Here is a 23,988-nt window from a genome sequence, read left to right as displayed (position 1 = left end):
ACGCCTGCTAGCTCAATGACCTGTGTGGGTGAGTACAGAGACCCAGTGATTAAAAGGCTCCACTACTTGGCCGTCTGATTTTTTTTTTTTTTTGACATCTTTGCTGAGAAAGTGCTGGCAACGGAGTTCTCCCTGACGACTTGCTTCTCAGCTGCTCCAGTATGCAGCTGACTCGGTCACATCACTAAAGCCAGTAGAACTCCTGTGAACATGTGGGCCGATGCCCATTCCTTCTGGACACTTCTCATGGGGCATAGGACGTGTTTCTTCTTTACAGGCAAAACAGGGGGAACTGCAGATTCAAAGAGAGCTCTTTGTGGGGCACCTGGTAGGCTCAGTGGGCTTCTTCCTTCCCCAGTGCCCCCAGTCCATGTGTGTCATTACACACACACACTCAGGCGGATAGGCATGCCCCGTCAAGGGTGTCACCTGACCACTCTGCAGTGTTCGAGCACCAGAGGGGAGCAAGGGAATGCCCATGGCAAAGGGCAGGTGGTGCCCACAGAAGCTGGCCCTGGGAAGCTGAGCTACACCCCAGCATTGGTGGCAATATGCCTCTCCTTGATGAGAATGCTGAAGTCCAGAAACAATTAGTATGGTCAGCTTACCCTGCTTTACTTTTCAAACCTAAAAGCAGAACATACTTTTGGGTCAAATGCTTAAAACTGATCCCAGAGCCAGCCAGGTGGAAAAGTGATACCCCCTTCCTGCCTGTGCAAAAGGCATATGACCAGCACGGCATAAACACACAGCAGGTGCCATGCCACGGTGCGTGTGTTCATAGATGCATGTATATGGGAAATGACGTCAGCATGGGGGGTCTCTTTCACTGACGTGCATGGACCCTCAACCCCAGACGCACCCTCAAGCTGAGATGGGGATTCCGGACCCACAGCCTGACTCCTGCTGAGCAGATCTCACTGTTCTTTCGCCATCTCTGCTCTGCCACAGGTGGGCTGCACTGGGGAGGGAGTGGCCCGTATAGCTAGACTTTGTCAGGGCCGTGGCTGCAGGAGCGTTGGCCACGGAGAGGGCTCAGAGGTATGCCACTGGATCCAGGGGCCGAGAAGAGAGGTGCAGAACGAAAGTGGCAAGGCAGTCGGCTGGGAGGCCCGAGAGAAAGCCAGGCATCACTTTGACCACCTGCAAGGTCAGAGGTCTGTCCCCCAGACCAGCTGGCCAAGCCAGCAGGACGTCTACCTCTGAACCTGCCTTCCTTTCAGGCCCTCGTGATGGGTCTGATTGGGCCGAGCAGCAGGCAGAACTCCCTGCTAGGCTTTGGCAGGCTTCCTCCACGGCCAAGCAGGCAGAGGAGGGGGAAGATTTCTTCTCGTTGGTAATCACGGGCCAAAGCAAGCTGGCCATGTTCAGCTTAATGGGAGAGGGAGTGACACAACCCCCGGGTTGACCTGTTAGTGAGGGCACTTCCTGAATTCACACAGCCCTAGGCAGAGGAAAGGAGGTAGCCTTTTCCTCTTCCTGGATTTATTGATTTAAGACGGATTGATTTATGTGGAAGAGAAGAATGACAAGGAGGGAAAGCTCGCTCTTCCATCTAGCGGTTCACTCCCTAAATGGCTGCAGTGGCTGGGACTGGACCAGGATGAAGACACGACCAGGAGCTGCATCAGCAGGGGTGCAGGCACTTGGGCCATCCTGACACGCAGCAAGCACCACGATGCCGACTCCTCTCCTGGAGTCAGGCTTCTGCTCCAAAGTGCTGCAAGGGTACCGTACCTTCCCCTCCCTCAGGTGGCCAAGCACTCCGAACCATGGCTCTGTGCAATAAGGGTCTGCAGGCAGGTGGCTACTTCTGCCCACGTAGGAGTTGTTTGCTGTGTGGCTGAGTACGGGCATCACTGGGCCGCTGGCTTTGGAGAAACAAAGGCATCCACACTGGACAGTGCAGAAGGGACTGGGTCCATCCACACAGATGGCCTGCAGGGCTGTTAGGGACAAGATGCTCCAAGACTGCCCTACGTGTCACGCTGTGCCCTCAGGAATCCCAGCCCATGATGGACGCCTATGCCCTCTGTCACAGGCCAGGAATCGCAAAGGGTCCAGTGTAGATGGACACGGGTGCCATGGGGCCCTGTGCAGTGGAATGGGGAGTCTGTGCTTCAGGGAGCCCTCGCTTCCTCTCAGGGGCAGTGCCACTTGAGATGAGCCCAGGGTGCTTCAGGTGAGGATGGCACCGTATTTTAGGGGGTTGGAAACAGAGAATGCAAAAAACACAAATAAATGATCAGCTGGGCCCGACATGCCCAGGTCCACAGCTGCTGTGGCATGGAGCCACAGAAGGCAGAGCAGGAGTGCCCAGGCCAGACCTCTACTACCTGGGCCAGTCCAGTTTTCAAATCTTACTTCCCACCCATGTCTGAGAAGCCCAGTGCATCCACACCAGGCACCCTCCACTCCGTGCACACACCCTGCAGTGTGTGTGTGGACACTGCCTCCATGTGGCTGGGCTCTCCCTCCAGATGCGCACTGACTGCCCACACGTAGGTGGACGTTGCATCTCTCCCTTGCAGACCAGCTCCAAGGCGTCCTCTGAACACCTGTGAACCCCAGCTCGGAGAGCCCCACGCGAGCCTTGCCACCTCTCGGGGCTTCAAGCTGCCCTGGGACCAGGAGCCCACGTCCCATAGGCATCAGGGCCGAGCAGCTCAGGGCCGTAGGGCACTGCCATCCTTTCCGCCATGCAGTATCAGCGCCCAGGAGCCACGCATACACGCTAATTTCCTCTGCGCCTACATCCCCGTGGAAACCACAGACCATTATGACTGCAAATGGTTCCCGAAGCTTGCCGGGAGGCCTGCTTCCCTTGTCCACCAAGGACCCAGAGGGTGTGTGGGAGGAACATTTGCATTTAGGGCACACAGGCTCTGTGGGATGCAGGGGCTGGGGCCGCTGGATGGGGAGCTGTGGCGTTTGGCTTGCTTAAAGATCTTTGTTTCCTACAATGGCACGGATACAAGTTATGGTAAAAAGCCAAATGACACCTCTAACAAATGAGAAAGAGCCAGGGGTTTAGGATAATGAGAGTATTACAGCCAAGCTCCTACTGTGGCTTCTTACAATGGGAGTCGAGCAGACGGGCCTGCATGGATGCAGCGGCCAGTGTTGTTTATAAAAACAGTGAACCCTAATCTGTCTTAGTGAAAAATGTGATTCCCTAAAGTGAGGGAGCTGGTGGTATATGGCAATGGGCAGCTTTACTTATAATCCTCTAAATCTAAATGAAGATTGCACATATTAGATAAGATTTCTATGCGAATAACGTTCCCAAGGGTTAACACAACCCAAGATTTGATAGAGAAAAGTCAAGATGTGATAACATGCTAGGCAAAGCCTGGAGGGAAGGGGAGTTTTAGGCCCCGGACACGCCTTCCCAGCGCCCAAGGGTGACGGCTGTAGTCACTGACCACTGACGCCCGAGGCATCCACGACACTGACCACTGATGTCCAAGGCACCCACGACACTGACCGCTGACGCCCAAGGCACCCATGACACTGACCACTGATGCCCGAGGCACCCACAACACTGACCACTGACACCCGAGGCACCCACAATATGACCACTGACACTGACCACTGACACCCGAGACACTCACGACACTGACCACTGATGCCCGAGGCACCCACGACACTGACCACTGACTCCTGAGGCACCCATGGCGGAGAGGGGGAGGTGGGGACTCCTGGGGTTCTGGGGGGGGCTCATGGAGATCAGGGCAGCTGCCTCTCCCATCACCCCCACCCCTGCCTCTGGGAAGGCAGATCTGTTATTGCCTAAATTAAACTCTGGGTGCGGACAATACCCTATGTTTGCCTGCAGCATCTGTTTCCTGAGAAATCTCCAGAAACACAGGTTTTCTGAAACAGGTCAAAGCCACGTGGGATTTTCCTTTGTTGACGCTGGTCTTTAACCTCTGGAGGAGAACCTTCTCTCTCTTTCTCTACTCCCCCCGCCCCCCATCGCCCCACCCCGGCATAGTACATTTTCTTCTCTCTCCCTAATTGGATTTTTTGAAAGGATCCGTGTCCCCGTCTCCCTTGCAGATGCCTGAGATATGGCTCCGTACAGAAGCTGCTGGCTGGTGTCATTCCTGTCTTTTTCTGCCACATTAACCTGGTAGGGGGCTAGCAGTTGTCAAGTCTTGAAAGCCTCCACAAGCAACTTAAATGGTTATTAGCTGGTGGGGAGACGGCCCCTGCATTCTAACACCTCCATTTAAATAACAATAATAAAGACAATCATAACAATAAGAGTAAACTCCGTGCCTCCACAGCCCTGATTATACCTTACCACCCATGGTCCGCACGGCCCAGCCTTTCCGCAAGGTCTGGGGGTTAGGCCGCGACTCGGCTCGGTGGGCACGCCCGATACTGCAGCCGGCCAGCAGGGGTCGCCCAAGTCATCCAGCAGCTAATGCCATGCTCTGCTGATCTTGGTGGATAATTCCTTTAAACAATCCAAGGCATAGACAAAAGAGCCAAGGGGGTTCCTTGCTCTATTAAAAGCCCCCAAACACACGCATTTGCCAAATAGAAAGGTGCGGAATTAATTGGAAAAGAGATGGAAATGGTATTCCTCGGCTCCCTTGGGGGTTTTATGATTAATAAATATTTGTAAAGCGTTTGATAAGTACGAAGTGCCAAACAAAATTAGTTTTCACAGGTATCAGGATGTACCAACAGTGCCTTCTGCGTCACAGCAAAAGACACGAGAGATCAGGAGTATGACGGCAGTGCCACTGAGTGACCCAGTGACCCTGCACCACGCGTCACGCGCTTTCCCTAAATTATGACCTGCTGCGCAACAATCCATCAAGGCAGATGTCGTTATGAGTCCCATTCCAGAGTCCCCAGAGGAGCCCAGCTTTCCACCCAACTCTTCCCAGTTCCACACTGGTGCTCTCTGCAGCCTTGTTGTAACAGAATTCATACATGCCTTATACCCAGCATCCCCCAAAGGAAACATTACCATGGGAGGCGGGGGTGGGAAGGGAGGGAAAGGCCGTCCATTTTCAGGAATAATTAATGAACTACAAATTGTACAGGTAATACACTACAGAAAAAATACTGAACCGACGATGGGGCTTCTAAAACCATGTCTGAGACTGTCTTTATTTCTGTATGTTCCACAGTCTTAATTGCAAAAAAACAAAATAAAAACAACACGATTACAAAGTGACTAAACAAGAGGTGGCAGGTTGCCCTGTGGCTCTCTTCATCTCTTTCCGGAGAGCAGCGGAATCATAAAGTCTTCTTCGACACAACAGGTTTCTATGGTTACCCGAGACGTAAATATATTATACGTCCTGTGCGACGTGAAAGGACCGGCCAGGCGCTGTGTGCAGCAGACCCCAGAGGGAGAACACTCGTGTGGATGGCACTCCACCAGCCAGCTAAATATTTGTTTCTAGGTTTACAATGGGGCAGAAGCAGGAATAAAGGCTGTTGGTGCTACGGCTTGTCTGCACAGCTCAGGGACTGTGCTGGCACGTTGGCCACAAAGAAATGCACACAACGAAATGGCTTCTGCTTTGTCAGGCTTGAAAAGCGCTTGTCGGTGAGCTATGTGACACAAGAGATTTGTTTGTGCCCCTCTCTGGACACTGGACAGTCTACGGTCACCCACCAGGCACCTGCATAGAGTCTACGGTGAATTCTTTATTCTGCTGGGCACGGGGATTATTATTATTTTAAACCCTAAAGCAACATAACCAGACAGGAGACCCTCAGAAACCACATAAGGAACTTACCTTCCATTCCAGTCAGTACAGGGTGGGCGACGCTGGAAACCAGGATTTATTATTTGCTTCAGGAGAAGGGACGAACTGGGCTAATTTGCCTCATTAAGACTCAAGATGGGATACTAGGAAACCCAAACTCCGAGGGGGGGCAGGCGGCAGCCACAGCTTAGATCTCTCCGGAGTCGGTTCTCTCTGCATAAATTGTGATGTTCAACAAGGCAGTGCTGTTTGCCCAAGTACCAGGAGCTATCCCTCCCCACGCCCTGGTCCTACTGAACTCTGCTAGGCCTCACGCAGCACCGGCCCCTGACCACACATGCTCTGGGGGTCCCTGACTCTAGGAAAGTCTTTACTGGGGAAGCTATATTTCTCTTTTAATTTTTTATAATGATTACATGGTTGATCAGGGTGGGAAGTATCAAGGTTTAGGGAAAATTGGGTGAACTCATCGTTTCCAAATTTGCGGTTTCTTATTGTTTCTGGGGGGAGGGGAGAGACAAAGGGGGAAGCCACTTCGCACGCGTCCCAGGACCCAAGGATGTTCTCTCTCCTTTTTAGGGATGAAAGAAAAGGAAGGGCGGGTCAAAAAAAAGGTCCTAGGAAGGAAAGAAGGGAACCCATCTATTTGCCTGGACACTTTGACACTCAGGTTTTTAATAAAACATTAAGCCCTTCTTTTAAATATGTATTTATCCTGAAGCCTGTTAGCCCTTGACCCAGGTACGGGTTAGTAAAATGGCATGGCGACCCAGTGGAGGAGACACATCTGTTGGGTATTCGGCCCTGCTGGAGATGTGGGCAGAAGGCTGGCTCGCTGCAGCCATCTCCCAGGGCCCAGCAACGGAGAGGAAATGATGAGACAGCCTGAAGAGGAGGCTGTGGTCATTCCAACACGGCCCCAGCGTGTGGCGGACTGCTCGCCAAGCTGAAGCCTCCTAATGAGTAGCTTGGATTGATTTAAAGACACATAAATATCAGGCTGAGGCTGTGCCAACGTCCCCCCCTGGGTTTGGGGGCAACTCAGTTGGCTGCTGTGTATGCCACATGCATGATGCAAAACCAGCATTTCCGGGCTGAAATGTGTCATTCGGTTTTCATTTTGAAAATCAGCATTTGAGCTGTGCCTTTGGCCCAGATAAAAGGAGGTCAGGACCAAATCAAGGAGGAGGCAATGGCTTGGAAGGAGATGGGCAGGACTCCGGTTTCCAGCTAGCCCATCGCCATCCTGGGCCAGCCGTGTAATGTGATCACGCTGCTGTGCAGCCACACCTCCCTGGGCAGGCTGGAGTCCAGCACGCGGTGGCTGCCATCCACAATTCCTAGCCCGTGTCACTCTATACCCCTGGAATGTTCCACTCCCTTTAAACAACCCACAGCTCTTTTCCCCACCAAGAAGTTCTGCTCAATATTTACCTCCTCCAGGAAGGTACTCTTGCTGACTGATCCCAACCGGCTTTGAACGCCCACCGCCTTTCATCTGACTTTTGGCATTCTGGGGTTTGACTGACATAAAACTGGAGATGACTTCTGGCTCTACAGGGTTATTTACAGTTTCAAAGACTAGCTGAGAGAGCGAGCACCCATGGCAAGGAGATGGTCCCCAGCTCTGACTGCCACGTGTTCCTAAGAGTCACATCCTTGAAGCAAGCAAGGAGCAGGAGCTCCAACCAGCGCATCTGTTTGCCTGAATGAGTTGAGCAAGTCTGGCAGCCTGTAGTGGACAGGGCAAAGAAGTGACGTGTCCATGAGTTTACGAGATCACACGCAGGGAAAAGGTGCATCCTTCTACTCATTCGTCAGGTATTGGCTGAGCCCCTTCGTTCTGGAGACACAACAGGGAACAAGACAGATCTGGTCTCTTGGCCTCCAGCAGGTGCCAGTCAAAAACAAAGCTGGGCAGAGGGACACTCGAAGCAATATTCTGAGCCCTCTGGAGCCCGGGGAAGTGTTAGTGGAAGATTCAAGGTGGAATACACACCCAACTATGCCTTCTGAACCAACTCTACACATGCACGTGTGAGGCCCACCAGGCTAGGGTACCAGAATCAACAAGGGTTATCGAACCCGAAGAGCCAGAAAAGCAGGTGTAGTGTTCTGAAGCACGCCAAGGGAAATGCAAGAGGAAAAAGGAAGAAAAGGAGGAAACCTTTGTAAAGGCTATGCCGGGCATGTCCTGGGCACGACCCAGGTTTGATATGATATAAATATGATATAACCCTAGGTGGGAGACATCAGTTCCATTCTACAGATGACAGGAGTGTAAAGAATGACAGGTGACTTGTCTCCAGTGGCATGGCCAGAGGCCTGAGGGCCAAGATTCGCTCTGAAGTTAATGCTCCCCCATGTGCTCTGCCCTGTCCCGGCCCCGTTCCCCCCATCACCTCCAGTCTCTGCAGTCCCACCACCTCTCCAATCACCCAGCTGTCACTCGTCCCTCTTGTCTGTAGGCCTGACTCCCATTCTTGTCCCCCACTTGCAATCATTCTCATGTGTTGTTGTTGTTGCTGTGTTGCATATCATTTTGCCAGAATTTCTCCTTCCAAAAATCCACACACAGGCATTTAAATCGGCAGACAGCGTCTCATATAACTCCATTCTGCTGTTTTTCAATGGCTTTTTTTTAAAGAGATTTATCTATCCATGCTGCTTCTTCCCCAAAATTTCTCCCAAATTTTATTATGAAAAAATAAAATGCGCCAAAACATTTAAGAATTTTATAATGAAGCCTCATCTGCCTGCTGTCTTGGTCCTAACGCTAAGATTTTAATGAAATGGTTTTACCTCAACTATCTGACTATTTCCCTCATTTTGTATTTGGAAGCAATTCAAAGTAAATTACAGACTTCAATTTAAGTTCCCCTAAATACTTCAGAAACGCTTATTATTAGCTAGAGCACAGTATCTGTCTTATAGATTTTAATGTAAGATTTACATACAGTAAAAAATAATTACATGAGATGAACTGCACAAATCTTCGTGTACAGCCACGGGGCTTTGACAAAGGGCACACGCTTGTGCCCCAAGTCCCATCAAGAAGCACTAGTTGGCTTTCTCCATGGAGTCCCCTGGTGACCCTTTCTGCACCCAACTCCTGCCTGCACCCTGGAGCCCACCGTTACTGATTTTTACCCCCCTCACCAGATTCTAAGCTTGTTCTAGAACCTCAGATGAGTGGAATTCCCACAGTGGCTTATTCTCCCACGTGCAGCTCCTTTCATGTGGCGCGGCGTTTTTGACAGGCCTCGGTGGTGGTGTGCGTTGACATTCGGCTCCTTTGTGTTACGGCCACAGTGTCGTTCGTGGCTGGCTGAGTCCGTCTTCCTGCTCCTGGACAACGGGCGTTTCCTGGAGCGGCTTGGTACTCACAGTTGCTCGAATAATATACTAGCATTCCAGTTGTCCTACATGCTCAGCCAACACTGGGCTTGGCAGTCTTCGGAATCTGAGCCGATCTAGCAGGAATGTAGCGGTGTCCTCCTGTGGTCTCCTTGATGACGAAGGCTGTTACACAGTTTTGCATGTGCACACTGTCATTCACAGAACTTTCTAAATGAGGTGTCTTGCTCAAATCTTTCCACAATTCTAAACTGGACTAGTTGTGATTTTTATTACTGAGTTGTAGCTCTTTTCAGGTTCTGGGTGTCAGTTCTTCAACAGGTGTATAATCTGTAGCTTGCCTGCCTATTTTCTCATACTTCTGGAAAGGCTGAACTACGGTAGGTGGCCGTGGGGAGGCGGGGAGACGGAGGGGGGAGGGAGGGAAAGATCTTCCATCCACTGGTTCATTCCACAGATGGCCCCAATGGCTGCAGGTGAACCTGTGCTAGGCTGGGAGTTTCCTCTGAGTCTTCCACATGGGAGAAGGGGCCCAAACACGGGCCACCCTCTATATGTCCTCAGGAGCATGAGTAGGGAGCTGGATTGGAAGTGGAACAGCCTGGGCTTGAACCAGTATCTGGTGTGGCAGGTGGAGGCCCTACCCACTACTCCACAGCGACAGCCCCTGTGGTATCTTGGATGAGCCTACGTTTTGAATTGTGCTCATATCTCATGCATCATTTTCTTCTTTTGTGGCTGTTTTTATGTTCTAAGACTGTCTACCCTGAATCACAAAGATATGTCCCTACACTGCTACAGTTTGGTAACAGCTTGAGAGTCCTCTAGGGGGTTGACATGTTGGAGGGCTGGTTCCCAGGGCAGAACAGTTGGGAGACAGAATGGCCCTTTGGGAGATGGGGTTTTGGGGAGGGGGAAGAAGGGGTGCCCTCAAAAAGGACTACAGATGTTTATCAAAGCCTGAATCTAGCTCCATCCCATTGGCTCTACTGTCTGGCTCCAGTCACAATCAGCTGGCCCCACGTGCCAATGGCTGTCTGCTACACGGTGAGGCACAGAGGCCTCCTCGGAGCAGACTCAAGGACTCAGTTCCAAGCCCTGGAACCTCCAACACAGTAAGTTGCTCACTGTCCAGCAGCAATGGACTTGGTGCCGATAATAAGCATGTGAACTACCCACTGACTGATGGTCAATAGCCAAAGTTTATTAGTGGCATCAGCCTTTCATAGGTCATATAAGATAAGGGAGGAGGTATCGAGGAGCTGTGTTCCTATAAGCCCATCAATTGCTTACACACCCTTGTCTGAAAATATCTCTTTGTTTTATATATCCAGTCCATTGTTTCCATTCAAATGATATTCAATCAGTTGTTCTCATACAAACGGTATCCTATCAATTGTCTTCCTACAGTAAGTCATTAAGTTTCTCTTTTTCTTTAAAGATTTATTTTTTTTTTTTATTATTTTTTCATTGGAAAGGCGGATATACAGAGAGGAGAGACAGAGAGGAAGATCTTCCGTCCGATGATTCACTCCCCAAGTGAGCGCAACGGGCCGATACTATGCCGATCCGAAGCCAGGAGCCTCTTCCGGGTCTCCCGCGCGGGTGCAGGTTCCCAAAGCCTTGGGCCGTCCTCGACTGCTTTCCCAGGCCACAGGCAGGGAGCTGGAAGGGAAGCGGGGCTGCCGGGATTAGAACCGGCGCCCATATGGGATCCCGGGCGTGCAAGGCGAGGACCTTTAACCACTTGCGCCACCGCGCCGGGCCCAAGTTTCTCTTTTTCATAAAACAATCTGTCTCAGGGATTTGGTCATAGTAATGAAAAACTTCTCTAATACAAATGTTTTCCCTCTAAACATTTTCTAATTGTACCTTTTATGATCCAGCCTTATTAAGTTCCATCTTGAGTGATTTGTGTATTTGACATAAAGACTGATTTTTTTTTTTATTCCTAGACAGATTGCCAGTTGTTCTAACGCCATTTGTTAAAAAAGACTTTCTTTGGGCCTGGCGTGGTAGCCTAGTGGCCGAAGTCCTCGCCTTGCACACACTGGGATCCCATACGGGCACCTGTTTGTGTCCCAGCTGCTCTGTTTCCCATCCAGCTCCCTGCTTGTGGCCTGGGAAAGCAGTGGAGGATGGTCCAAAGCCTTGGGACCCTGCACCCACGTGGGAGACCTGGAAGAAGCTCCTGGCTTCAGATCGGCTCTGCTGTGGCTGTTGCGGCCACTTGGGGAATGAATCAGTGGATGAAGATCTTTCTGTCTCTCCTTCTCTGTAATTCTGACTTCCCAATGAAAATAAGTAAATCTTTTTTTTTAAAAGAAGAGACTTTCCTCTACTGTGATATTTTGGCATCCTGGTCAATAATCAAGCCCACATGACTGCGGGTCTGTTTCTGGTTTCCATGTTGTTCTCTATTGATCTACTTGTCAATTCTCACCCTGTGCTGATTGCTAAAGCTTTAGAGCAAGCCTGGGTATAAGTTCTCCCATTTTATTTCCCCCTTTCAAATCACTCTGAATATTGTCGGTCCCGGGTCAACAAGCCTTTTATTTACTGGCCAGATGTAAATCTTTTAAGCTTGCAGGTCGCATGGTGTCTGTCACAACTATTAAACACTGCCGGAGCAGCATGAAGACAGCCAGCAGTAACAGGTGAACAAACGGCCCTGGCTGTGTTCCAGTAGGAGTTTATTTCCCAGATGGTGGCTGGGCCACAGGCCATGGCCCGTGGAGCTCTGCTCTAGATCCTTTGTAGTTTCTTACGCATCTGAGGCTCTGTTTGTCATCTGGGCGTTATGAGTGATACCGTGTTGAACCCGTTAGCCCGTCTGGGGGAGGACAGACACCTAAACACTGAGTTTTCTAGTCATTTAGTAAAGAACACCGACCGATTTTTGAAACGCTAAGCCTTGTATTTCTGGGATAAAACTATTCAAGTAGGATGCATTCAAGTTGCTAATAGTTTGCCAAACATTTTGGTCCCTGTGTTGCTGAGGGATTTGGCCTGTAATTTTTGCTTTTTAACATAATTCATTACTGAAACCATCCAGGCTATACCGGAGTTTCTTCTGTTGTTGCTATTAAGAGGGTTTTAATGAGTTTAATTTTTAAAAAAATTTTTGATGATGTTTACACAGTTGACCAGGGTGGGAAGGGTCGAGGATCAGGGGAACCTGGGGGAGACCATTATTTACACATTTTCTTTTTCTGCTTCCTGTGTCTGGGGGCAGGAGGATTCCATGTGCACTTGGAGAAAATATGTATTCTTCAGTTTGGAGGTGCAGTGTTGTATGAATATAATTAGGTCAAGGTGTGCTATCTGTATTTTACTGGTTTGTATTTTTAGTTATTCTATCAATACTAGTTGCAGCAATCAATCATTTATTTACAACAGAGAGCGGTGTTAAAAATCACCAAACACAATTGCAGACACATCTATTTCTCTGTTTGATCCCATCAATTTGTGTTCCTGTAATTTGTAAGCTCTGTCACTGGGCAGGTACATGTTTATAGTTTTTATGTCTTCTGGATGAATCGTTCCTTTTCTCCCTCTCCGTGTTTGGTGACACTCTTTGTCCTGAAGTCTTGCTTACGGAGAGGGGGCACGCCAGCCACCATCATCATGATCGTTTGTGTGTCCTCTTTTTCTACCCATTTCCTTCCATCCTGCAAGAAACTCTCTCCGAGACTTTCACTCTGCTTCTTCAACACTGCGCCCTGCCAGGGACTGTCCTTTAACTGGAGCATTGAGCTCCTTGCCAAATTACTGAAAGGAAATGATGAGCGGGCTTAGGTCTCAGCGGACAGACTCGGTGAGTGCTCCCTGAACCTTTTCCTCCACCTCTTTTCGGATAAAAAAATATTTTCTAGAATTCCATTGAAATTCAGATTTTTTTTTTTTAAGAGAGAAGAGGGTGAGACAGAGAGAGTGAGCTGATTCACTCCCCAAACAGCTGCAAAGGCCAGGACTGGGCCAGGCTGAAACCAGTGAGCTGATTCACTCCCCAAACAGCTGCAAAGGTCAGGACTGGGCCGGGCTGAAGCCAGGAGTCAGGAGCTCCTTTGCGATTTGCCATGCTGAAGGCAGAGGCCCAAATACTTGAACCTTCTTCCACTGCCTTTCTAGCTACATTAGCAGAAAACTAGATCAGAAACAGAATAGCAGGACCCCAAATGGCATTCCAACATGAGTCACCAGGGTTACAGATGGCAGCTTAGCTCCTGTGCCACAAGGCCACTCCCAGGCCAGCCAGTGAAGTCTTGCATTGCTATATCAAGGCTATTTTTTTAAAGGATTTATTTATTTTTATTGGAAAGGCAGAGCTGCAGAGAGAACTAGACACACACAAAGATCTTCCATCTGCTGGTTCATTCCCCCAAATTGCTGCAATGACTGGAGCTGAGCCAATTTGTAATCAAGAGCAAGAAGCATCGTCTGGGTCTCCCACGTGGGTACAGGGGCTCAACAACTTGGGCCATCCTTTCCTGCCCTCCCAGGCCACAAAGAGGAAACTGGATGGGAAGTGGAGCAGCCAGGACATGAACTGGTGCCCATATGGGAATGCTGGTACTTGTAGGTAGAGGATTAGCATGTTGAGCCAACAGGCTAACCCCAGGATATTCATTTTGTTCTTTTTTCTAATTTCATTTTTCACTGAGAGTATTGAGCACAATTATAACTGTTTCTGAAGTATTTTTCAGCTAATTTCAACATCTATGCCATTTCACAGGTCGTACCAGTTGACTGGCTTAACAAGTAGTCACTTTACTGGATCTTTGTATGTTAAATAACGTTGCCATGTAGCTCCAACATTATGGAAGTCATGATGTACATTCTGTTATCTTCCTCTAAGAAAGCACAGATTATTTTTTCAAAAACCAATTAGCTTGATTGGATTCAAGTGGGAACTTCCGTTTCTTGAGTTAGCAACTCAAATCTATTTAGCTCTTCCAGCTTTAGCCAGATCTGCCCTGTGCATTTGTGGTTCTAGAGGCTGCCCCAAATTTAAGCACAGCTGTGACACAAAGTGTGTGTTTCCCATGCCCTGGGCCTTGCCCTCCAGCACTCCCAGTGTCTGTGGCTCGGAGGACTCCAGCTTTCTACTGGCGTGTCCCCTGACGGTGTTCTTGTCTTGGCTGACAGCCGGAACAACGGGGCACACTCTCCCGTTTCCTTTCTTCCTCCAGGAGCTACTGGCTTTTGTTCATTCCCAACTGCCTGACTCCTCCCACCCCCCAGGTTTTAGCTGTTATCTGTGGGACAGAGGACTGTCCTAGAAGGAGACTGCTTCGCCACACTGAAAGTGGGACCCCTGTGAGACCAGCTGCTGCATAACCTATGACAGTGTCCCCTCTCCAAGTGACGGCTGTGTGACTCGAGTGGGCTCCAGCTCCCCTCCCAAACACCACAGTGCAGTGTCCTCTGCAGAACCAGGCTGGGCATTAGCATGGCATTTGGGTGAAGACACCATCCCAGGTAAAGCAAAGAGGTGATGGCTGCAAGGAGGAGCTGAAATGAGGACCCAGGCAGAGGTGAGTCCGTCTGTGTTCAGGAGGCGGCTCACGCCTGCTGGTGGCTTGCTGAGGTGACTGATGGCCAGGAATCTGGCTTAGGGTTCTGTTGGTAAGCCCGCATTTGACAGGATCTGAACCAGAAAAGCACGGCTGGATGCAAAAGAACTTGAGCTTGTTAATGTTCCTGTGGATGACGAGGTACAGTACTGACGGTCATTTTAAACTGAGTTTGCAAGGCTGCTAGGACACAGGAGGTAAGAGAGTGGAAGGAATGTACTAGAACTCCACGTCTGGGTCTGACATCTTAGGAGGCCAATGGTGTCACTGACTCATGAAGCAGAGGGAACAGGGCAACTTCAGGCTGGGAAGATGTCTTTGAGGGACGCCCCGGGTTCCTCCATCTGCCAGCCTCTCTGATCCTGTGTCCCCAAGCGTGGGGTTATGACTGTGTCCTTGATTCCTGGGGGCTTAGTCCTGTTACTGCTTTCTGCCTTCAACTTGCCAGCAATGCACTAAATGCAGGAAATGCACCTTTGTCACATTAAATAATGGTCCATGGTTTTTAAGAGAGTCCACACTTGAATTTTTATAAATGCTATCATCTAATTACGAAGACCATTAACTCCATCAAATATCTATTATGGACATAATAACCATTTCTGCTGTGGCTGCCAAAGCTGGGGAAGGCGGCACAGCATGGGCACAGATGGACACAGCTCTGGGTTTTAATTCCAGTTGCATCACTTTCAAGTTGTGGAATTCTGGCAGCGGACTGCCCCTCTCCGTGCCACAGTCCCCTCACCTCTGAAATGGACAACTACTGCTCACCTCTCACGGTTGCCTCTAAGCACAAGCATGAACACCCAGCCTCGTGCCTGGAGCAGATGGGAACACTCAACTACAAGGAAATATTTTTCCCGACACAGGTCTTCTTTAATAACCCTTCACAGCACTGCTTCCAGCATTTTATCAAAGATGTGAAAAAATATATATATTCCTAAAATCAGAACAAACTATCACAAGGCAAAACAGGCAGTAGTGGAGACTTCTACAGCCAGGCCTGCTGCAATGGACTGAATCAAGAGCACAGACGGAACTGGTGGGACCTCCCGCCTCGGTCGGCCACTAATTCGCTGTAAGGCCTGTGGCATTTCTCTCTACCTCAGGTTCATGAACCATAAAATGGTGATAATAATACCTGTGTGCTTACCTACTTCCTAGATAGTAATAAGGGTAAAATGAGATGTGGAATAAAAATATTTTATGACTATGAAATATCACATACAATTACATTCTCCTGTTAAATCGGCCAAATCACACCTCCCCTCCCAGGCATTGCACAAGACTTTCCATATCCGCTCTGTTGGTTCGGAAGGAAGGCGGCAAGCAAGTTTTCCCTGTGTGTGGTCAAATACCATTGCTGCCCACAAGAAGTGGGCACAAGAAGACAAGCTTACTGAGAGTCAACAAGGGGTTAGCAGAGGGGTACGGTGGGCAAAGTCACTGCCTGTGGCACTGGCATCCCATACTGGTGCCAGTCCATGTCCTGGCTGCTCTCGTGCCAATTCAGCTCCCTGAGAATGGCCTGGGGAAAGCAGCAGAAGATGGCCCCATTGTTTGGAGCCCTCTAGCCCTGTGGGCGACCTGGAGGAGGCTCCTGGGGTTGGCCTGGCTCAGTCCTGCCAGTGTGGCCATCTGGGGAGTAAACAGCAGATGGAGGAGCTCTCTTGTCTCTTCCTCTCTGTAGCTCTGACTTTAGGTAACTTATAGCTAGCTGCACAGATACATAGCTAGAACAACTGATCTTATTAAACAAGTGACACTCGCTGGGCCTGGAAAGGAACTCTGGAAACTCTTGAGGGGAACTGGGTGAAAGAGAGAGGGGAGGGACACAGCTCACCACTTCCTCTGTCGACCCTTGGAATGCTACACCACCGGCAGGCATCATTTATCCCCCAAACTCAGAGAAACATGTAGTGAGAAGACATTATCTCAGCCAGCAGGGCAGCAATGCATCATGTTAACTTCACACACAGGGATGTGCGTAAGGCTTTCCCTGCAGCATCCAGCAGCCCACGATGCCTCCGGGGGAACGTTCCAGCCGGACCCACCCCCTTGCTTCGTGGCTTGGCAGCGGCCGACGAACCCTCTTTCAGTCGGCCTGGACGGGCTCTTCCCGCGCTGGAGTTATTTCCTTTCAGTGACTTGCGGGGTCACATTCTCTTCCCGGAGTGTACACACAAGGATAATTACACTTCCCACCAGCACAAGATTCTTCCAAAGAAGGAAGTGAAAACCCGCGGATGCTGGAGAAAGCACCGGCCACTGTGTCCCAGGGCACAGCCTGGTGTTTGGGGACTGATTCTCCCTTCTCCGTGACTGAGCCAGTGCTCCGGGGTCACCGAAAAGCTTGAACCTGAACAAGCTGCCGTTCTTCCCAGACCACTCTGCCTTAACAACATTCTTCTTCATAAAATGGTCAGGCATGCTAACCGCGATCACTTTTCATGCAATAAAACATCCTGGAAGGCCACGATAACGTAAGGAAGCATGCTTTCCCTGGCTATACGGAGAGCCAGCAGGCTCCCAACACCCAAAGGTGCCACGCAGAGTAAGGGGTTCATTCTCTGCTGCTGATTTTCTCTTTTTACATCATCATGACACAATTGTTCATTTCTTATTCCAAAAATGAATATGGGACAGAAAGAGGGCTTGAATCCCCTTCAGTTCAGGGCTTCCACTGGGTGCTGTGTGTCAGGTGGCTTAAGGAGGGATTTAGATTTGGACAACGCATGGCTAAAATCCTGCCTTATCACCTGGATTGTTCATCCCACACAAGTAATCTTCTGCCAACACAATCAAAGACAACACTAGAAAACATACATATTTCATACTTGGCTTCCTCTCACAGCATTTGCTGGACCTAACCAGAATATTAATTTTCTAGTGTTCTCCAGAGCTGAAAAGTGAGCATTCCTCCTTGTATGTAACTTGCTAGCTTACTGGCAGATGTGTAACATGATTTAGATCTACCAGGTTTTAGAATAGAGCTATTTTTTCTGCTAGCCTATTTGAGGTCTAATTAATAAAACTATATACATCCAAGATCTACATGTTAATATGATACACATACACACTGTGAGGTGATCACTATAATCAAGTTGATTAACATATCACACCCCTCACATAACCAGCACTTGTGCAAGGGGTAAGGGAAGGAGCTAGTGCCCACTGTCCCAAGCATGTCCCTGGAACGCACACGCCCCAGCTGCTGGGTGTCTAGAAGCCTGCATTGCCTGAGTGCTACAGTGGCAAATAACCCAGAATTGCATCATGGCAATTCCACTCGGAGGCCTCCCAATGTCGCCGTGGATTTCACCGACAGCAAACCCCACCCACCCCAGTCAAAGACTTTACATGAGCCTGGGTTTAAGCACAAAGGTCACTGTTAGTTTTGTGGTGCTGGGTCTGTCGGACCTTGAGTCCTGATTTTCTTATCTCAAAAAAGCAGCATGGCAGAGGCTGTCTGGGCTATGCAAGAGTCACTGACAGGGTCCAGTACAGTGGCCTAGTGGCTAAAGTCCTCGCCTTGAACGTGCCAGGATCCCATATGGGTGCCGGTTCTAGTCCCGGCAGCTCCACTTCCCATCCAGCTCCCTGCTTGTGGCCTGGGAAAGCAGTCGAGGACGGCCCAAAGCCTTGGGACCCTGCGCCTGTGTGGGATACCCGGAAGAAGTTCCTGGATCCTGGCTTCGGATCAGCACAGCATCGGCCGTTGCGCTCACTTGGGGAGTGAATCATTGGACGGAAGATCTTCCTCTCTGTCTCTCCTCCTCTCTGTATATCTGACTTCACAATAAATAAATAAATCTTAAAAAAATTAAAAAGTCACTGACAAAACTAAACAAATGGAGCATCCATGCCATACACAGGCCCGGTGTAAAGCATTGCAGGTGGGGGCACAGGAGTGAGTGGATACCTCCCCATTCCATGCTGCCTCCTCCCTCCCCCCACCAAAAAAAACCCTTAGTTTCTCTTTTATCTCCATGGACAAAGAGTGTAAACCACGGAAGTCTATTTCTTTCCAATTGTATCTTTCACTAAAATGAAGTCAAACACAAAATGGAGGGAGGCAAGCCTGTTTCAAGGTTCAGCTAAAATCATCAAAACAATTATTCAGGGGGAGTTTAGAGAATTGCATGGGAGATTACATGATTCCTTTAATGTTTGCAGGGAAAACAGGTACATCCTCAAAGATTAATGAATTCTTTCTTTCATCATGTGGCTCATTATGAGACTTTAAAAAAAATTTTTTTTTAAGATATGTCTAAGTATAAGGTAATAAGGGATTCATTTTCTGAAAATATTCTTTAAGCCAAAGGATGTTTATTTCTCAAAGAGAAGTCCTTTCCCGTCCTCTCAATTCCACCACAGTGAGTTCAGATGATGTGTCACAGGCTGCACTGAGAAGGAACACTGCTTTGCTTTTTTTCACCGTGTATATTTTTCTACATTTTTATTTCCTCCGTGTTGCTGCTGAGGGTCAGTGACACAGGAGAACAGCCCAGCACTTGGAGACCAAAAGGAAGTTTCCAGAAGAGGAAGGTGGGGTGGGTGGGGATCTACTGCCAAAGGCTAACACAAACGTGGCAAGGCGGTGAGTGAGCTGTTTTCTTTGGGTCCTTTGCTCAGCCTCAAAGAAAGCCATTTGAATGCTCAGCTCCTCAACTCTGCTCTTCAGAAGCCCTTCCTGCAGCCCCAGGCTGGCTTTGGGTCCATCGGCTTGGCCAGCCAGGAACCTCTGACCTCTGTCCCATGTAAAAAGGAGTCCACAGTCACGACCTCAAAGGATGCTGCCACCTTGCTGAGCTCACACCCCTGGGACCGGCACACACAAATGGTCCAGCGAGGCCCCTTCTCTCTTCTGGATGAAGAAAGAAACCAGCACAGAGGGTCAGGTCGGGAATGAGGAAGAGTTGAAACACTTGGCCTAACAGGGTACCTAGCAAGGCATCTTATACATGATGGCTTACTAATATTGGTTACTAGCCTAGGATGAAATAAAAGGAGTACCTCACTACTGAGAAATCCCAATTTGCTGTGGGAAACTTGAAATGGCTAGTACCGTGTAAAATCTGGATTTTCTTGTGTGTCTGACTCCGTTTAAGAAATAAGTTAGACAAACAGCTTTTATCCTCCTTGCAGCTTTCTTCCAACCACAATTCTTGTTCTCACAATATTTCAAAGTCCCTACTCACTCTAAAATCTACTGATTTTCTTTTTTTATCTCTAAGGCTTAAAGCTCAATATTGAACCAAAGCAGGAGGAAGCAAAGAAGATGAGGATGCACCGAAGCATCAGGCTGCACTAGACAGAATGTTCACTCACACTCCATTCTCCATTCAGGCATTAGTCCAACTTGCTCATTCTGTCTCCCTTTGGAAACAGTTATTCTGGGAGCCGGTATTGTGGTGTAGTGGATTCGCACTGTGGTGCAGTGAGTTCATTTGCCACCTTCAATGTTGATGTTTTACAGGAGTGCTGGTTCGAATCCTGGCTGCTGTTTTTGATCTAACTCCCTGCTGACTTGCAGGGAAAGCATCAGAAGATGACTCAGGACTTGGGCCCTTGCCACCTGCCTGGGAGGTATGGATGGAGTTTCAGGCCCTGCTACTCAGGTGGCATTTAGGAAAGTGTGTGCTCAGACAGAATAGCAGACACCCACAACCACACAGCTAAATCACACAGACCTAACGCACAGCTTTTCTTGAAACAACCCAAAAGGAGTTTCTTAGGAGCGCCGGAGCCAAAGCAGGGCTAAGGAGCAAGTCTAAAGGGAAAAAGACACGGTTTGAAGCTAAAGCACAGGAGGTCATGGCTGTGGGTCACCCACTATCTCCCGTTCATTTTCAGCAAGAAAAGCTGTCTCCAGTGTGGATGCCGATAGGTGCCAATGCTTTCAATGGCATCAGTCTAAGTCAACAGTTACACCTTAACGGACAGGGTCCTCTATGAGTGACCACATGGCTGTGCTCCTATGTCAAGGGCAGGGTGCATCAGCACAACTCTGGGGTCCAAGTGGAAGCCTCCACGGTTGCTTGATTTAGGTGGGAGAGACTTGGGATGCAGGCACAATGAGCTGAAGCAGTGGCCTCCAGGGAAGCACAGGTGCAGGACAGCCCGGGGTCCCTGTGGAGGCAGGATGGGGCCTCTCCGGAGGCAGCAATCTTCAGTTAGGGCCACAAGAAAGTGAAGTGCCCTCTCCTGATATCCTGAATTAGCAGGCGGGCAGCATACACACAGGAAGTAGGAAAAAGTCAAGTTGACAGTAACCCTGTCTCTGTCCATATGTTTTTCAAATGACAGATCTTGTAAATCAATTGTCTCTCTCTGCTTATTAGCAATAACTCCTCACTGCACTGACATGAGTCTATCAAAAGGCAAGTAAGGGTGCCTTGTTACTTTTGAAGCCTTAACCAGTCTCACCTCCCTGTTCCTGGGCCCCGGGAGAGTTCCACATGCTGAGCTCGGGGTTGGATTTTGTGACATGGAGGTCACATTTCAAGGGCTGTCATTAACTACCGCGTCTCGGTCAGCACTCGTGTTTGAGTATGCAGGATAACACTGCGTTTTTAGGGTGCTTCCCACGGGTGGAAGCGTGAAGGAAAAGGCAGTAACATGTCAGACAGACCTGTGAAACACGTGCCATCACCTGTGCTGTGCTTTTGTCACGCTTACTGCATGTTAAAGCTGTGACGGTGACTGTGTGCTCAGGAGAAGGTGGGGTTTTCTCTTTCCTCCCACTCCCACAACCCTGTCAATCAACACTGCTTGAGGCTTCTTCTGTCCTAGACATTGTTAGGAGCTGGCAGAGCAGAGATGAAAGAAAATCTCAGAGAGTCCTTGATCTGAGTGTCAAGGACGCTTGTCTCCGGGGACTGAATTTGCTTATCCAGGCAAAGGCCTGTGCTCCAGCTCACCTTCAGGTACAGGGCTGTGGACCCAGATTCCCCGGGGGTCCACAGGAGGGGAGTGGGCAGAACCAAGCTAGGCCCTCTTCTCAGCCAGCCAGCCCCCACCACGGCTACCACAGACGTAAGTGAGCCCCGTTTTTGATTTGTGCTAGAGACTTCTAGGAAAGACCAAGTCTGGAGGACAGAATTCCAGGGGGTCCCACCCTGAAGAACAAGGAGGGAAAAGCAAGCAAGTTCGCAGGAGTGTGTGTAGTGTGGAGGGGACATGGACAAGGGCTGACGGCAGGTGTGAGAGTGGGACACACACAGTGTGCACCAAGAGCCCTGACAAGCAATTTCACCTTCAGATTGCCTCGGCCACCACTGTTCCCAAGGACCGATGTATGCACAGGATACCGAGCTCTGCTCGGGCAGCAGAGTGGGGAGGGAGCAGCGGTCACAAGGGCCCATGCTCCCAACAGCCTGGTCCAGTAGCAAATATGTAAGATCAGAGATTTGTGATTGATTGAATCGAGAACAATAAGGACAGGGAAGTTTAAAGCAAATGCTTCAAAACCAAGGAACTTGGGTGTGTGAGGGGTTGGGGTGGGTCACAGGCTTTAACATTAATGTAAACAATCGGAAATAAACGTACATTTGATGTGGGGTTGCCAGAGCAGAGAGGTCTGCTCTCACCTGCGTTTCCCTGGGGAAGTGCAGTGATCAAATGTGCCTATGGTTCTGGAGCAGGAGGCAGATGAGAGGCCACAGGAGGTGGGGCAGGAGGCCCTGCAGAGTCTGCCCACACACGGGGAAGTGGGAGGCAGGGGCCTCGGGTATTGATGGAAAGAGCAGCGTCAGGCATGAGGCCCCCTGCACGGGTCCCCCTGGCAGCAGACTGTACCATCACTCAGCCCTCTCCCCCAAGCCTGAGTCTTGTAACATCAGGTGTGATGCCTGACTTGCTTTAGCCAGTGGAAAGTGAGTGGATGCGACAGCAGCAGAGGCTCTAACGGGGCCTCCTCTTACAGTCCAGTCCTTACTTGTACTACAAAGAGTCTTCTTTCCTTTGGGGGCCAGTGTTGGGGTGCACCAAGGAAAGCTGCCACCTGCGATGCTGACATCCCAAACAAGAGCACTACTCCAAGTACTGGCAGCTAAGCTCCCTGTAATCTGGGGAAACAGAGGAAGACGGCCCGAGTGCCTGGGCCTCTGTCACCCTGGGGGCTCCTGGCTTTGGTCATTTGGGATAGAATGGTGCACTCTGTCTCTTCCTATCACTCCGCCTTTCAAACAAAATTAATCTTGATAAAGAAAATTTCTTCCAGTCTCCATCAGTCACAGAAGCCTGAGTTACAGGGAGCTGACCTAATATAACACATAGCCTAAACAACACAAGGGCCCGGGTGACCCACAGACTTGGAGCAGTAAATGCCTGTGTGTGGTTAGAAGTCTCTAGAACTTCAGGGTGCCACATGGCACCAGCAGAGAATCACCGGTCAGTACAAGGTGAGCTATGGGTCCTGACAGCAATGGTGCTTCCTACAGGGTGGCATCTTAAGGCCTTTTTAACCCCCTGATCTCAGGATCATAAACCAATGGGACAGAACTGTTGCCTGGGTTAGCCAGTTCAAAGACAAAATCAGTGACTATCTTCCGGGATGTTTCTTCCCCCCAAAGCCAAGGTCAGTCAAGAGTTACATATTAAATGTCTTAAATATTGATTGCTAAATAAAGCTGTATACAATCAATGACAGACAAGACTGGGGAGCTTGGCTGGGGCAAAGGGCAAGATACACAGAGTCAGGGATATTGAGATTTGATAAATTCAAAGAATTTTTATACAATTGGTTATGGCACAGCCAGACAGGAGCTGACACGGAGCCAAGCGGAAAGGCCTGACTGTATTGATCAGCAGATTTAGAATTTCATCATAAGGCTCCTCGCTAACCCTTGTGCTAACAGAAATGCTAGCCCAAGCTCAGTTCACTAACAGTGGGTCTGTGAATGAAAGCGGAGAGCTGTGTGTCCATGGCACCTGCTGAGGTGCAGGGGGACCAGCCCCTGTCCTGGGGGAGCCCGGAACCCTCGCACCTGCCAGTGACAGGCTTCTGATAGCTCCCCCACCTTGTGCCATGAGCTTTCTGTCATGAGGCTGATTTTACCATCCACTCGGTTATCCCTCCCACTCCAGCTCATCTCTTCCACGTATAATGGGAAAGCTCAATTTCAAGAATGCTGCCTTTATAAAAAAAAGATTAGGAAATGTACAAAAGGGGATTCCATCGGGGCTATCTCAGAGGTCGCTCAAGAAGACAACGATACTCCTTATCCTTCTCGCTAAGACGCTGGCTTACACTAAGAGGCTTACCAACGCCTTCCAAGCTCATTTTGTTCTCAGTTTTTTCAAAGGAATCGGGA

The 23,988-nt window shown here is 49.5% G+C and overlaps 1 protein-coding gene across 1 annotated transcript in view; it reads right to left on the bottom strand.

The window, feature by feature from the left end:
* The window catches only part of TTC28 (tetratricopeptide repeat domain 28), a 499,891-nt gene that overhangs the window by 30,994 nt on the left and 444,909 nt on the right, over positions 1 to 23,988 (bottom strand). The gene's annotated exons all lie outside the window — the stretch shown is intronic.

The sequence above is a fragment of the Ochotona curzoniae genome, unplaced genomic scaffold (genome assembly GCF_017591425.1).
Source record: "Ochotona curzoniae isolate NIBS_2020 unplaced genomic scaffold, NIBS_Ocur_1.0 scaffold_274, whole genome shotgun sequence".
NCBI lineage: Eukaryota > Metazoa > Chordata > Mammalia > Lagomorpha > Ochotonidae > Ochotona > Ochotona curzoniae.
Note: the sequence above shows the minus strand (reverse complement) of the source record. Positions and strands in the feature narration are given on the sequence as shown.